The 17,303-nt window shown below is 35.1% G+C and overlaps 1 long non-coding RNA gene across 5 annotated transcripts in view; it reads right to left on the reverse strand.

Moving 5' to 3' along the window:
* The window catches only part of LOC123801018 (uncharacterized), a 148,394-nt gene that overhangs the window by 75,338 nt on the left and 55,753 nt on the right, over nucleotides 1-17,303 (reverse strand). For all 5 annotated transcript variants that reach the window (XR_015725935.1, XR_015725936.1, XR_006782084.2 and 2 more), the window contains 2 exons: nucleotides 14,813-14,891; nucleotides 14,671-14,730 (listed from right to left, as the gene is read on the reverse strand). This is a non-coding gene — a long non-coding RNA (uncharacterized LOC123801018). The remainder of the gene's footprint in view (nucleotides 1-14,670; nucleotides 14,731-14,812; nucleotides 14,892-17,303) is intronic.

Genomic DNA, 17,303 nt, shown 5'->3' on the forward strand with positions numbered 1-17,303 from the left:
CTGAGGGATGCATTGTTTCATCATCTACACAAGGTGTATTGGTAGAAAAAAGAAGAAACAGTGTAGGCACTGGATACAGACCCTGGATAAATCAAGCATAAATCATATCACTGCAACCATAGGAAAACCAACTGAGAGAGATACAGGGAGAGATTGATGAATGGTGTTGAGTAATACGGGATTGAGGACCAAAGATAATATTTGCTGGAGAGGGTGAAAACATCGGATGTTGGGGCAGAAGTATTGGAGTAAGTTCCCTTGAATGCAGGAATAAAACAGGTCATGTCTTTAGTTTATTCTGTTATGTGCCCCACAAGTGAGAAATGGAAAGGTAAGTCTCTGCCCAGCTCTCTCAAAATATTTCAGAAATTAAGAACAACTTACATGAAACAGTTAGCAAACAAATCACTAAGAACAGCATGGCATGCAGTGAACAGTTGAAAAGTGACAGTGTGTATGTGCTGTGAGGGAGCTAGGAGGATGTGACCATGGAGAATAGGAGTAATCAGTAGGATTCTTGGAGGTTTTGAATAGTTCCAGGAGGAACCATGCACACAGGCCTTCCTGATTTAAGGTTTCAGTGGGGGCAGACTTTCTAGTGAAAAAGAAAAAGGATGAGGAAGGGAAAAGCAAGCTGGAGATTTTCAGATATGAAATAGTGCAGCATGATTTTGAATTCTGCAACATGACTGTACATTTGTACAGCTGGATAAAAGTAAAAGTGAACCTCGGAACTTCTAGAAAGCATGCAACACTGAATTGAAGCTCGAAGATATGTTTTCATATCTTTCAGTGTTTATGTGTAAAGGGAAGTAAATCCATTTTCTTCTTTTCTCCCTCTTTCTCTTTTTAAATTCTCTTCTTAACTTTTCTTTCCTTCCTTCCATTTTCCCCCTTATTAATTCATTAAACACAGAGGTTCTGAGCAGCTACTATATAACAGGTGCCAGAAATAAAGCAATGAGCAAATAGCTCATCTTCTACTGGAAGGAGTAAAAAATTACTTTGTCAGTGATAACTCATATAAAGATAAAGTGAGATAGGATAGAAAATGGTGCAAGGTGGAGCTTTAGCAAAATTTTAAATATGCACACAGTGTTTTTAACTGTAGGCACTATAATATACTGTCTATCTCTAGAACTATTTAATCTGGTATAACTGAAACTTCATATACATTTTTGAAAGAAATATCTTTGGAAGGAAAAGACAATAATCCCTATTAAGAGCTTATTGTACCTTAATTAAAGGAATTTTTGTTCCTTTAATATTTTGAATTTTATTTTGGTTTGGTGCCCTTTGGGTTTTGCACCATAACAATATTCAAGGTGGGTGACAGAGGTCTTCTCTCTAATGTGATTGTGGTAGTGGAGAAGACAGACGTCTTCTCTCAAAGTGATTGTGGTAGTGGAGGCAGCAAGTAGACTAGTCTATTCACAAGAATGCTTCAAGGCAGATCAGTTCTAGACAAGAACATATAGAGGTCGAAGACCGAAAATAGGATTCCCTTAAATACATCTGGTGCTATGTACCCCTTAGAAAGATTTTGTTTGCCCCCAGAAGCACACATACCCCATCTTAAAAACTTTTTTATTATCATAAAGCATATAAAATAAAAGTTACCATTTTAACCATTGGTAAAGGCACACTTTAGTACCATTAAGTACATTCACACTGTTGTGCCACCATCACCACCATACTTCTTCCAGCACTCTCTTCATCCCCTCAAGCTGAAACTCTGTACCTATTCAACAATAACTCTCCATTCGCCCTGCTCCTGTCTCTGGCAACCACTGCCCTACCTTCTGGCTCCATGGATTTGACTACTTTAGGCACCTCACGTAACATAAATACATCTACACTGCAAGTCCTGGCCCCTTTTCTGAGGTAAAGCCTGGTGCTCCACACAAAAACAGTTATAAATAGTACAGATTGTGCTTTCACACCACTGTTCTCTTTATATACTTTGGAATTTCAATTCCAGTTATCAAAATATAAGAAACGTGGAAAACTCTTCCCCCTTTTATGCTAGTAATCTATTTTTACAAAATGATTAGATAAAACACATCTGTAAGTCTCCTTTTGGACCTAAGTTCTCATCCAGTGGCTTTCCTTTTTCATTTTGCACCATCTCAGTGGATACTATCAATTAATACAGAGCAGATGCTCTGCGTACTCAATACTGAATTATCCATTTATTTTAGAGTTGTGAAGGAGGATTTAAAATATGCTAGTGAGGATTTTTCTCTCTTTTTTTGTAAGATTTTATTTCTGAGCAATCTCTACACCCAACGCAGGGCTCAAATTTACAACCCCAAGATCAAGAGTTGCATGCTCTACTACTGAGCCAGTCAGGTGCCCCAAGGATTTTTCTTAAGGGAGAAAAAAAGCTAAAACAAGGAAAGATTTCTCCTCTGATGCATTTTCTAGAATTTTCTTTCCCTTCTTTTCTCCCCTTTTTGTGTAAAAACACTATTATTTCAGCATGATCCAGTAAGACTCAGTCACTTACTGCCAAATTTATGATTCTGTAATTATTTCTCATTTATTATTTACAGACTGCCTTCATTATGCACAAAGCTCACAAAACAGAAAATGGATATGGCCAGAGTTTTAAATAGCTCCTAAGGAATGAGTGGCACTTGAAAAACACTTGACTACTTAATTTATATCAGTAATCCGAAATTACAGGGATATGAAATTCAACAAAAATTCTCTACCCCAGTGTTTCCTTTTTCTCACAATTTGAGTAGAGAGGAAGTAAAGTAGACATACTATATAAATACTGTATTTACTTAATTTTATGAACCATTAAAGGTATGATAGGTTTTTGAGAAATAACAACTTCCCAAACACTATGCTGTGTATGCATACACATACAAAATGTTCTTTACCATTTCAATAGCACAGCTTTATACACAAAGTTATAGGTCACTCTTTCTTTTATACTCAGTATTCAAGTCTGAGTCAAAGCTTCTTCACACTCAGAATCAATTCTCCTGAACAGTGTTGCCATTAACAATAATGCACATCATCCCAGGGATGCATTGCTATTCACAACCATTATTAGTCATCTTGACTTCTTTACCAATTTTAGAACTCGTAATATCATTTTGAGGCATTTTGAGGCGTACAGCTTTTTCATAATAATCTTCTCTTTAGTTAAGCTCATAGTTTCCCTTCTTATATGCTTTTAAAAAATAAGTATCTTGCTAGAATTTAAAAGTTTTAAGGAACTTTTATCAATTGCATTTAAGGCCTGATTGATAATCTTTCACTATATATCCATCAATTACACCATCTTCTCTTAGGGTTTATAACTTCTCAGTCTATTCAGAGAAGTTTTGGGAAAAAATTTAAAGGCTTTAATTTTAAGATGAGTTATATGTTTTTCTTTTACCAAAGGGGAAAAAAAAAAGGAAAAAGTAAATAAAGCCATTATTCAAAATTATTGACATTTTTAGTTGATGACAGGTGGTTGATTCTGTTATATCATACCTAACAGGTATTTCTGAGTAAACAAACACAATGTCTCTTTATGATAAAGATGACCTCCTAGTAATAAGTAAGAAAATTGTTTTCAAATAATCACAAATTATGGAGAGCAAATATTAAACATGGATATTTGAATTTCTTTTCTAGTTTATAAAGTATGATAATTGTAAATCTCTTACCTCTGGAGTGTAAAGATAAAAAAGTGGGGGGTATAGAGCCATTTCCTCATCTGTCAAAAGGATTTTTGTTAGGAATAAACAAGTTAATACAATTCCATAAGCACTTAATAAGTGATGACTACTATTATTTTGTCATCTTTACCACAATTATTTTATGTAATATATTTTTGTACCCTGACTTTAAGGCAACAGAAAGATTTTCAAACTTCTTGAATATATGTCTACATATTCTACATATTATAATTAACATTCATTTAATTGGTAGAACAGCACTCTCATTCTAGTACTATCTCGATGTTCCAGTGGCAATATATTGTTTATTCTATCAGATTAATTTACCCATGCTTATTATTTAATGCCAGGGAATTACCTGACTATATTTTTTTCTATTAGCATTGTCTCTCATTATTTCTGAATATGAATCCTTTGGTTGTATCAAATTAATGTGTTTCTTTTTCACCAAATATACATATCATGGCCATGTTTTCATATTGTTTTCCCAATATAAGTGATTGTCTTGCCTCATAACACTTATCTATATGTGATCCATTTTTCTAGGCCCAGATTAAATTAGCTTCCACCACAAAACTCCTTTTGTTCCTATGCCACAAAATGTCATTGGCTTCTTCATTCTTGTTGACATACTGTATCAGATTTTAAGTGTTAACAAAGAATCTTTATGTTTTAAATCTTCTCATAGATACATGATCCTACATCTTCTAACGCTGTGGTATTTAATTTAATACTTAAAAATTAATTTTAATTGTTGAAAAAACACCAAGACTATATAAAACAGTGAACATTAAAAAATGTATTCTTAGACTGTTTCCATCTTATGTAATTCAGAAATAGGGGAATGCTTTCATTTAAGAAAATCTAATGTTGAAATAGTTTATTGGAAATTAGAAAACTCATAAATTATGAAACTTTTTCTATTTTTTAGATCAATCACTATAGAAATGCTTTATATAATTAATGTATTTTGAATGTATTTCATTTAAAATAATTAAACTTTTAAATAACTTTAAATAAGAACAAGACTTTCGTGAGATTCATAGTTTTCTTCTTAAATCTCCCTCTGAGAAATCATGACATTGCATATTTTACCATAGGTGTATAGCATAAACTCACTAAGAGAATGTCAGAAATGATTTCGTAACTATACTTATTTTCTCATTTGGCTTGAATAGGTATTTAAGCCCTCTGAGAATCTTTGATCATGAATATTAAAATTCATTCAATATCTCTCTAATTCATGTTTGAGCACAAATAAGCTTTATATGATGGCACGAATGTTTTTCATAAAATATGAATTTTATGAATTTTGCACTGGAATAAAAATTCAGGTTAAATTCATTTTGACCTTTGTTATGTTAAAATAGCCAATCATACTTTTGAAAAGGCATAATTTATGTAAGATACTACTTGTCCAAGGCACAGCCGATTCTTGATATCGTTAACAACTGTGGACTAAGAAGATGCATTCTCTAAATGATATACGGAGAGGTAATCTTTCTAAGGAAGGTACTTATTTAAGAATATGCCATTCTGTAATAGTTGTACATTGCTTTGAAATTATAAAATGCCTTTTCGTTATTATCTTATTTGGTATTCCATACAACCCTAAGTGAGGATAAATTAATTAAATCAACTTTTTTTTAAGGGTTCACTAATGTGAGGCCTTGTTCTATACACTTTCACCTCCATTAATTCATTTAATATTAATAAAAATTCTGTCGTGTGTGTATTTAGTATCATTTTGCCAGATGGGAATGACAAGGCCCAGAAATTTTGTTGATAGGCCTAAGAAGATATGACTAGATAGTGGCAAAGTCAAGATTCAGACCAATGTTTTTTTTTAACTTCAGAATGTATTCTGGTCTGAAACAGGCATGGCAGATACCCCATCTTATTATTTTATTAATGAGGAGTTGAGATCTAAATTTTTGCCCCAAATCAAAAAATAGAATATAGCTATTTGAAAACTTGAAATCAAGTTTAAATGCAAAGTTTTTCCCGCTGTTCTCTACTGGCTCAGTGTAACGATGAGCTACGACACACACGGACATACTGCCCTGAAATGCAGCTGCCAATACACCGCGAGCAGGTGATAGAGAACAACTAGAAAGACTGGAAAGGCAGAAAGAAAATAAAACATGAATAATTCATTGCCTCTTCTGGCTTGATAAATTGCATTTTCTACTCTTACTTAGTTAGACAAAATTAACCACATAAATTGGAAATGACCTGAACACCCCCCACACACAGACACACGTGTGCATGCGTTACCACACATATCGCACACTCCACACTAACTTGTTATAGGCTGAGAGCAAATGCTTCAGAAGTCCTGATGAGGCCCCCCAGCTACAACCTATGTCCCTCGTGTCCCTTGAGGACTAAAGGAACAGCCTGCTTCTTTAGCTGTGAGGCCAAATCTTATCTTTCCATTTCCCTGAAAACAGATATCAATCACAGCATCTAAGGATTTAGCTATTTAGAATTCTTCAGTATATTTCGGTGTGCATGGTCTCATTATATACATAGATATACTTGGAGTAACTAGCCATAGAATACATTTTTAGTTTCAAAGTTCACATTTTTTCCCTAATTAAAGGATATTTACACTTAAAGAGACTTCAGTCTTACATCCCTCATAGAGATGCCAGAGACCATTCCTTCAGCCCAGATTGTCATGGATATCTTCCAAATTCTCCAGTAATATATATTTTAATTTCTCTTCTCTTAACTTTTCCTAGCTATATTAATTAGAATACTGGTTTTGCTCCTGCGGCAAAGTACAAAATAGTTCTGGCTTAAAAAATATACGAATGGAGATTTCTTTCCCATAATAGACTGAGGATAAATGGTGGCTTCATGGTATCAGGAGACCATATCCTTCCCATATAGGTGCTCTGTCATTCTCAGCACCAGGTTTTCATCTTGTGGCCTAAGGAGGCTGCTCCAGCTTCTGTTAAAACCTCTGCAGGCAAGGAGGAAGGGGATGCAAAACAACACTACTCCTCTTGAAGGGTACCATCAGACAGGGTCAGTAGAATGCACTCTCTCTGTGTCCATCTCTTTATTTTTAGAAGTACAATTAGTTATTTGATATTTCATTTTGCTTACAGAAACCTTGCTAAGCCTTCATATTAGCTCTATTATTTTCTTGGATTTGTCATATCATCATGTCAAACTGATGACAGTATGTTTTTCTTCAACTTTTTTTTCTTACCTCCAGTCCATGCTAAGACCTCCTCCAGCGCAATGTTAAATAGAAGTAGTGATAAGTAGACAATTGATCTAGTTCCTGACCTCAAAAGAAAAGATTTCAAGTTATCAGTGCAGCAGGTAATTCGCAGATACCCTTCATCAGATTGAGGAAGTTTTCTTTGGTTTCTTGGATAACCCAAATTGTTAATTATATAGAGTACTTTTACATACAGCTGCATTCATTCCTTTAGTATTTAATTTAGGATGTATATATCTATGTTCACAAATGTGTTTATTTTTTGATTTAAATTCAATTAGCCAACATATAGTACATCATTAGTTTCAGATGTAGTGTTCAATAATTTATCAGTTGGATATAACACCCAGTTATAAACGTGTTTGTTCTGTAATTTTTTATTACAGTAGTATTGTCAGATTTTGAAATGCAATTTTTGCAAGCCTCATAAAAGAAATTCGGGATTATTTTTTTTCCAAACTCCCTCCAATAAAGTTTGGTAAACTTAGATATAATTTTTTTTTAATTTAATGCTTTGTAGAAGTCTTCATGAAAGCCATTCACTCTTACTATATATGGAAGTCTGAGCATCTCATTATTTCTGACTTGCTTCTCATTGCCTTCTCTTTTTCACTAGATGAATGAATCTTGCCAGAAGTTTGTTGATTTTCTTTGACTTCTCAAAGAAACAACTTTTGGCATTGTTGATCCTCTCTGTTGTTTATTTGTGTTCTATTTTATTAATTTCTATTCTTAATTATTGTATTCCTTCAATTGTGTGTCTTCTGGGAGAGGGTGAATGTTCTTTTGCTAAGATCTTGAGACAGCTGTCGAAGGCTATGCATTTGAAGTTGAAGATCTTCCTCTATGTTCTTTTTTCACCTATATTTGAAACACCATTTTTATCATTTGGATCAAAACATTTTTAAATTTCCATTATGATTTCTTCTATAAACATAGGTTATTTAGAAGTATATTTCTTTTTTTAGGTTTTTACTTTGATATAATTTCAAAAGTATATTAAAATTATGTGAATGGGATGAAGAACGGTGTAAATCTGGAATCTGTTAGATTCAACAGGTGTTAACTTCTTCCCTGTTTGTTCATCATTACATGATTCTCCTTCTCTACATGCACACATCCTCATATCTTTTATTTTTTTCTGAACCATTTGCTATTTGAGATGAAACTGCAGACATGACACACCTTTATCTTGAAATACTTCAATATGTATTTTCCAAGAACAGGGATGTTCTTATATAACCACTATACTATAACCACTTTCCTAATTATAATCAGGAAATCTAATTTGGATACAATGCTGCTATGTAATTCACATTCAGAATTTGAAATTTGCCACTTATCCCAGTGATGTCCTCCACTACTTTTTTTTTTCTCTCTCTAGATAATGCACCATATTTAAATTGTTTGGAAGTAAATTTTTCTTTCTTTTTTCCCTAAGCTTTAAGTGATTATTTATTGATTCTTTCTGAGAAAATGTCACAAATGTAAGTAAACTTGTACACAGTTATATTTTAGAGATCAGCCAAAGGAGATCAAATAGTATCATATTTCATATGACTGCAGTGATTTGTATAAGGGAAAGGAAACACAAGTTATTGCAGTTTTGCTTAAGGTAACGCAAAGTGTTTGCTCTTTTGGAAATGGATAACCAGGACAACACAGACCGAGTGTGATTTCTATATGGTTCTCTTTGATCACTATTTTATAACTGGACAACATGACCCACTACTAAGTAATGACCTCAGCTTCATGGGTCACAGCTAGTATTTTGTTATAAAATATAATAAAACAAAATATTAGAGAATATAACATGCAATAAGAGGAAATACTCTCTTCAAACTTTTGTTTTTGTGTGTGAGTGTGAATCAGATTATGGTACAAAATATACTTATTTTCCTTCACAGTCCTAAAAGTCTAAGAAGCTAGGCTAGATCATCCCAGTCCCAGTAGCACAGCCTACATGGTTTCCTGAATTTTTCCCCAAAAAATATGTAACTTGCATTCCTTTTGGGAGCAAGCATAAAAAAAAAAAACTTTTTCATCTATTTTATGGCTTTTCTCAGTAGAGAGATTATTTTAAACTCATGAAATATCAAGAAGTAGGTAAAATATTAGGAATGCAATTTCAATAACCTATAAATTTGAATTTCAATAAAATATACTGGTTTCCATTCAAATACAAATAACAACTTTATCCTAATATCCCCTTGTAATAGGTACTGAAAGAATACTGTGGTTGTATTCTTAGAATCTGGAAAGGCACCTTCAGCCCCTGTCACATGCATCATTATCAGTCTTCTGTTCCACAATAGGACCTTATAGAACCTATCTTGGCCTACGATGCCCAGCTCCTGCTGCTAGTGGCCCACTTGGTTCTGCCTCAGCAACCACGATCTCACCCACAGGTGGCTTCCCACTGGCAGTGCTCCTGTAAATCCAGTCAGGAAGGCTGTACACAAGGATGGTCCACTCCCAGCATGCCATCCTCACAGTTGCTGCCACTAGCTGAACTCTTCTTCATTTCCCACACTGAGTTTCCCCCCTGCCCTTTCCCCTAACCAACCAGACCCTACCATCCCACAACACAAGGATAAGAAGTAACTCCCTAGAAATACCAATAACTATATTTCCTAATTCCCAAATACAGACGGCCCCAACTTATATTGGTTTGAATTACAACTTTTCAACTTTACGATGGTGTGAAAGCGATACACGTTCAGTAGAAACTATATTTCAAAGTTTGAATTCTGCTCTCTTCCCAGGCTAGCGATATGAAGTAAGACACTTTCTCCTGGTCCTCGGCAGTCAGCTATGTGATCATGAGGGTCAACAACTGATACACTTAAAGCCATTCTGGTTTTCACTGTTAGTACAGTATTCGAGTCAACAAATTACATGAAATATTCAATACTTTATTATAAAATAGGCTTTGTGTTAGATGATCTTGCCCAACTCCAGGCTAATGTGACTGTTTTGAACACATTTAAGGTAGGCTAAGCTGTGCAATGATGCTTGGTAGGTTAGGTGTATTGAATGCATTTTCAACTTTATGATATTTTCAATTTCTGATGGATTTAAGGAGTGGGGCATAACCCACTCAGCTGAGGAAGATATGTATATGAGGATTTTTGTAATTGCCTTTTCACCCTGGCTTTATTGTGCTTCAGAGCATATCAGGGATCACTTTAAAATAATTCCGTAGCTTGAGGGTTCCTTGGCCAGGCAGTCCTTGCATACATGGGTTATAAATCCCTGTGAAATCCTAACCCTGCACCAACATTTACAACAATAAGTATGTTTCCCTTCCTTTTTTTTTTTTTTAGTTATTTTGCCCAGTCCTAAAGCAGCCTTTTCTAATGTTGGGGATAGTGGTTGTGGTTAATTCTTGTCAACCCTTATCCAAAGGAGGGTGGCCCTTTATGATGCCAGGTTATCATGGAAAAGTTTCAAGCTTAATTTAAAGAGATGCCTCTGAGTCCAGGAAGACTTCTACCCACCCCAACAGGCTAGCCCCTGGACTCCACCTAAATGAATCCAAATTCCGAAATCAAGTGTACAAAATAAGCAAATATGCTGTGGCAAAAAAAAAAAATAATAAATAAATAAATAAATAAATAAATCAGTGTTCTGACATTTTGTGTATCACTCCTGGGTTTGGAAAAGGAGTTGCATTGGAGCAAGTGGAAACAAATAAAATAAGCATAATTCTCGTGCAACATCTGTCCACAAAAGGAAGCAGCAAAATGACCAAAAGATCAATGGTATAGAGTTTAGGGAAACTTGTCATTTTAAGATAAGAGAGATTTAAACTTACTCTTACTTGACATTCTATTTCCAAATCTAATTGTTTATTTTAAAGTGTCTGAGTTCAGGATTTGATTTTGATTGGTTAGTCGGTATTTGCTGTTGTTTTTAAAGTGGCGATCTGTGAAAACATGTTTGCGTGGTCAGTCTAACACATCTCAGAAAATCAAACTCAAGAATCGTATTTTAATGCTACTTACCATTCATTATTGAAGAGTCCTTATTTTTCAAAACTTACGTTTGGATTCTAAGATGGAAAGGTGGAAAACATCAATTTCTTAGCTGTATGTTCTTTTCTCTACGAAATTTTCACATTTTCCAAGTGTTCCTTTTATCTTACTATCAATTTATCATCTATCACCTCTGTATCTATCTACATCTACCTATTTACTTGAATATTTACTGTATACATTAGTCAATGATAAACAATATCTACACACAGAAATTTTTTCTTTGGGCACACTAGTTTCTACTAGGCCCACTATGCACTTTTCCCCTTAGTGATATTCCTATCTCCCTCCGTGCATTCAAAAGCACTCACTGAAGGCATAACGTATATTGAAGGTTAGGGACACAAATATGAAGGAAAAAAATTCTCATAAATCAAGAGGGGGAGAATAGCATCCTGGAGGACAAATCATGCAAGTAAATATGTGTTACTCCATGTAGTTACTAAAAAAAGATGAAATACAGCAGGTATAAAAAGGAAAGAATTGAAGTGGGAGAGTGAGGTTCTTGTCTCACTGAGTCCAAGAATGAATTTCAGCAACAAAGGAGAGTGAGTATGGAGATAGAGTTTTATTAAGTGAGGATACAGAAAAAGCTCTCAGGAGTGAGAGGGGGTCCTGACAGATTGTCACTGAGGGCTTGTAGGGTTGGTCTTTTATTGAAGGCTCACCAGGGAACTTAAATCCTTTTAACATCTCTATTGATAGCACCACTGAGTAAGGACTAGTGATAACATCTTAAATGACTTACTTCCCTTTTAGGGTCTGGTAATTCTTTTTTTTTTTTTTTTTTAAATACTATTTATTTTGTTCTATTAGTCACCATACAGTACATCCCCAGTTCTTGATGCAATGTTCCATGATTCATTACTTGCATATAACACCCAGTGCACCATGCAATATGTGTCCTCCTTAATACCCAACACTGGCCTATCCCAATCCCCCACCCCCCTCTCCTCTGAAGCCCTCAGTTTGTTTCCCAGAGTCCACAGTCTCTCATGGTTCATTCCCCCTTCTGTTTAACCCCCCTTCATTCTTCCCTTCCTTCTCCTACCGATCTTCCTAGTTCTTATGTTCCATAGATGAGAGAAACCATATGATAATTGTCTTTCTCTGCTTGACTTATTTCACTTAGCATAATCTCCTCCAGTCCCGTCCATGTTGCTGCAAATGTTGGGTAATTGTTCTTTCTGATGGCTGAGTAATATTTGTTGGTTACAAGTAGCTGTTATAACAAGACTGGACCTCTGATACCTAGGGCTGGGTGGTCTGGTTTGTTCCCTTATCTCTGGTTTCCTTACACCTCTGCATTTTTGTGATTTTTGTGAGCCTGATCCCTTAGCCCCCTACCTATCTCTCCCAACCTAGCCCAGCCTGTCCCTTACTCAGAATGATGAATTCTAATCAGTTTCAAAAAGAGAAAGTATGGTTGATAAAGCCTTTGACAGGTGATAGGACCTCAGCAAATGGAAGAAATCTCAAATAGGGTTTTCCAGGTCTCTTTTCTGAAATATCTCATTATATATATTTGAATGAATAAAATCATGTGGATAAAGATTTATATTGGAAGAAAAGAAGGTAAGAAGTTAACATCCTATATATGGTGGATATATAAACATAACATATTCTTTTCATTAGATTTTAGGTATATTGATATTTTTAGCAAATAAAATCAAAGAATGGTCTATATGTATCAAACTAAAAGAATAAATGAAGTCACTGTGGACTCTGAGCCAAGTCTGCTCTTGGATTGGTTCCCAGAGCTGCCATTGATTTCAGTGGGAGTTGCACACACAAATCTCAGCATTGAAACTAGCTGATGGACAGGATGTTATTACAAATAGCAAATCTGTAAAATGTTTCAAATATCAGTAACAGCCAAAAGGGAAAAAAATGGCAGTTAATCAAATGTCAAAGCAACATCATGTAGAGCCAGTTTTGTCCCTAGAAAAGTACATGTGGTTCCTTGTGACTGAGTCAAGTTTCATCATCTCAAGACTAAAATACATGACCTTCTGATTTTGAAAGGAAAGACTTTGACCAAATGGCGAATCAGTTTAATCTGCTTTTAAAAAATCAAGGAAGGAAACATACATTTATATGTCTGGGGGGAAAAGTAAAACAATGGAAAAGAAAATGAAATGTATAAAAACATATGAAAAACATAGCATTTTGATTTAGACAAATATCTACCCTTGAGAAACACAGAGTGACTCCTTCAAAATGTCAATCTGGTTATGTCACCTCTTCTGATGGAACTCTTCAGTTGTCTATCTTTTTTCTTACAAAAGATACAAAATGTCTTAATGTGAAACTCAAGGCTGTGTGTGGCCCGATTCTCACCTCACTCTACAGTCTCATCCCTACCACGCTGCTCAGGTGCACACCCTGTCCTTTAGCCCACAGCTTGTCTTCCGTCCTCATGCCCTCTTGCATCCAAGGTCCTTTATACAAACAATTTCTCCTTCCAGGAAGGCTCTTTTCTTCCCTCTTAAGCTAATCCCTATCCCTCCCTTGGCTCAGTCATCACTTCCTTAAATAAGTGAACCAAGTCAATTTCTACACTATCAAACTCGCAGACACATGTTCCTTTACATTTTGCCCCCCTTCGTTAGTCCATGAGTTCTGTGTAAAGACCATGTTTGTGTTGCTCATCATTGTGTCTCTAGTGCATAGCACACTGCTGATACTTTGGGAAAAAACTCAATAAATAGTTGCTGAGTGGGTGAATGAGTAAATGAGATACCAAGGCAAATTTTAGTAACAACAATCACCATAATACTGGTTGAATTACACTGAAGGCAAGAAACAGATAACAATCTTCTCTACATCAACTGCCCACAGATCATTAGAGCATCTCTTTTATTCATAGATAGGGGCTCGTGCACCTTTCCTAATAATTACGATTCCCAGTGACAGATAGCTATGGAATATAGAGAGATGGCTCTTACATCTCTATTCTGTCTCTGCTATTTCCATTGTGAAAATATCATTCAGTACAGATTGTCTACATGGATAGAGACTAGCAGTCATTCTCTAAGTGACCTTCTAGAAGCAGATTAAATACGTGAAAAGGTTTAAATCTCTAGAACATGTTGTCTTAACTACCTTAATGTGCAAAGGAAAACAGCTTTAATACTCATAATATCAATTCTCAAATCATGAAGCACTAAAAATAAGCATTGGCAAGGACATTGAGAATGATTCATTAAAACAAACAAAACAAGAATAAATTCTGCAAGACAGGATTTCAAAATATTCTTGATGCTTATGATTAGCTGGGTATACTGCTGTGTTGGCACAGTGGGGTTGCTTTTAGTGAATCCCAATCCTGGAAAGATTCAGGAAGATATTATAAAAATTGTTAGCAGCTTAGTATTAATAAAAGCTTTTAAACAATGTTCTGCTTAAATGTGTTGTCTTAAAATTTTCAATGGTTAAGAAACATAAAGCTATTTATTATTAACTTCAGGAACCTTGTGTGTCATGAGAGCCTGAGGCCCTGAAGTGTAATTAACAGAACAGAATTAACTCTCATCATAGAAAAAAAATAATAAGAAAGCGCAATGGGAGAACAAGAAAAAGTCTAAAAACAACTGTAATGGACAAATAGGATTAACACCAGAAAGCCCAGAGACACTTAAAAGTGGTGACAACAACCCTTTAAAACAGTGGCAAGCAAATTGAACCATCTGTTGCCACAAACAGAACTTACCCAAAGGTGTTCCAAGCCTTTGCAGAATCATCAGTGAATCAAGTACATAGTCGAATGTATCTATTGGCAACCAGAAAATATATAAATAGAACAGTACGTTTTGACATAAGTATGTCTTCAAAATCACTTATTAGTGATGTACCTTTGAAAAGAAAGAAGAAATCATCCTCAAACTGTGTCAAAATCAGGCGTCGTGAGGAATGTTACCGCAGTATGTCAAGCTGTAAAAGAAATCTGGTATTATATATGATGATGCATATAATAACAACATATTGAGTTTATATTATAAATAGGTATTTTATAAACTTGTATCCTAGTGGAGGCTGAGAGGCTAAATAATTTACCCAACTAAGATGGCAAAGTTCTTAAATGGTAAGGAAAACAAATTTTTGAACTGTTATTATATGACTTTAAAGTCCATATTTTCACTGCAGTTATTTCATAGATACTACTGAAGAAAAAGAAATGAAAGTCTCAGATTCATCCTAACACCTGCAGAAAAATAGCTATCTGCAGAATTAAAAGGATGTGATTTTTCCCAACAAGGTTACTACTTCCTTTTGGGACACTGATTTTTTAGGGGATGAAAAGTGAGTGAAATCCTCCTCTTCCCCATCTAAGGAAACCCATGACATGCCTAGCTCCAGGAAGCACCTCTTAAATGAGATTAAACCAATCATTAAAATCCCTTTGCCTTTTTTCTGTATTGCAGCAGTCCAAACATTAGAGAATTATTCCATGACGAAATGACTATTATTCATCTATAGGTGGGTGACGCAATCAGATAATAGGATAGGACTTTCCCTTCATATTTAGAGGGTAGACTTTTGTCCCTTATTAGGCACGATGAACAAGGGAACTTGTTGCCCTATGACTGCTGGCTGCCAAGGTGTGACCATCACAGAAGCCAGTCTAAAGACAAAGCTGACACAGGGAGTCCAGAATCAAGAGAGTCCACAGTCTGAGGCTTGACTATCTCGTTACTGAAGCTTCCCTTAACTTTTGTTGTGTGGTAATCTTTGAGTGGGTTTAAACCACAGTTTCCAGTACTTGTATTTGAGAACTTCCTAAGTGATATAAGTGATATTTGGTTAATGAAATATAAGCTGGATTTTAAGATGAATAACTTCTCTAAGATGTGGGTGTAATATAAACTGCAGGGTAAAATTTTTTCTACCACCATTTTAGTTTACATTCAAGAAAAAGAAATTCAAATAAAAATTGTAATACATTTATCATCCCTAACCCAACACAGTGTAATGTAGGTACAATATTGTAGTTAATTAAAATTATTTGGAAAAATAGGCATAGTGATACCTGGAGTTACAGAATAGCAAAATACTACTTTTTCTTTTCTTAATTTGCCAAAAGGTCAGATTATGTTAGGCCTGGTTAAAAGCTTTCAGTGGAATTTCATTGCACTTATAATACACTTTTCTAACTAAGGCTCCTACCTAATCATTCAGTTAATTTGGCCTCAGGTATGAGGAACCACTCTCTTATAGGTCAGGCCTCAGTGCAAATGGTACCTCCTTTGAGAGACTTTACCTTCCTACTCTGTCTAAAACCATCTCTTCCTTCAATTACTATGTATCAACTCATTTACTTCCTTCATAGCTTTTCTCTCTAGCCTGAAAGTTATTTTTTGCTTAATCATTTCTTCACTTGCTAATCTCCACCTACTCTCAGGAGATTATAAATTCCATCCTGACAGGGCACTGCTTGTCATCCTCAGAATTAAATTCCCAGCAAACAGAGCAGTGCCTGCCTCACAGTAGGCCGTCAATGAATATATGCTGAATAAATGAGTGAATGACTCAATAGATGGATGGCTTTGAAAACACCAGTGATTTCTCAGTTTTGTTTCAGAGCACTCTTGATAAGAAGTGGAGTGTACTTTTGTTTTCAAATAATAAGGAAACCACTATTCCTTTTTAGTGGTCATCGGGTTTAACAAGCCAATCTTAAAACACTTGCATGAGATATCCTCCCTTAAACACTTTATTAATTTTCTATTTTATAAATTAAGTTAGAGAGCCGTCTTTGAGTGATAAAAAAAACATCTTTAGATAGCTGTGACGAGGGAGGGAGGGATAATGCAGCCCGACTCCTGAAGTACAGAGCATCTGAGTGGCCTACCCACCTCCTATTCCAACTGAAAAACTGGGTCCCAACAATGTTTCTTTGATGAATAGCTTGGCAATTTCAAACCTGAGGGTTTTTTCCCTCTGTTTACATGATGTTAAATTACAGTGAAATCCACAAGCATTTCGAAGTACAAAGACCACAAGGCCTTTTCTGACACTCATTTCACATCTACAATTACCCCACCCAAAATACATGAGAATAATATTGACTCTTCAGTATGATCTTCTTTTAAATGAAATGAAAAGACCTAGGTGCTAGTCTGTACTCAGTTTTTCAACAACCTGAATTTAGTTGGTAATATAAAATACTTTTTTCATCACAGATAATAGAACAAACTAATCCTTAAACTGTGATATTCCTGAGTTGAAAATAGGGTTGTTCTCCTATCCTTGGTAAGGACAACTGTTTAATCAGCCGGGATACTGTCAATACAGTATTAACCATGTCTTTTTTTTTCCGCCCTGTATTCTGATGCTTTGACATCT

This window comes from Ursus americanus, chromosome 10, assembly GCF_024610735.1.
Source record: "Ursus americanus isolate L20-20 chromosome 10, mUrsAme1.1.p, whole genome shotgun sequence".
Taxonomy (NCBI): domain Eukaryota; kingdom Metazoa; phylum Chordata; class Mammalia; order Carnivora; family Ursidae; genus Ursus; species Ursus americanus.